Source organism: Penaeus monodon, chromosome 21 (genome assembly GCF_015228065.2).
Source record: "Penaeus monodon isolate SGIC_2016 chromosome 21, NSTDA_Pmon_1, whole genome shotgun sequence".
NCBI classification, from domain to species: domain Eukaryota; kingdom Metazoa; phylum Arthropoda; class Malacostraca; order Decapoda; family Penaeidae; genus Penaeus; species Penaeus monodon.
The window spans coordinates 3,831,817-3,832,051 of record NC_051406.1 but is presented as its reverse complement, the minus strand read 5'-3'; positions in this window follow the sequence as shown (position 1 = coordinate 3,832,051).

Genomic DNA, 235 nt, shown 5'->3' with positions numbered 1-235 from the left:
CCATTCTTTATATTTCTTGATATGTTCCCTTGTATGATATATAATCATATGCCAATTAAACTATTAAGACAAACCTTTAATTCATTTTTGATCAATCATTCAATCCCACCCAAGATGAATAAATAGATAAAAAAAAACTTGAAAATTTGCGAGTCGATTACACAACACGATTTTATAATCATGTTTATTATAAATATTTTTTTTAAATCTATCTTATTTCTATTTCTTTCTTTCT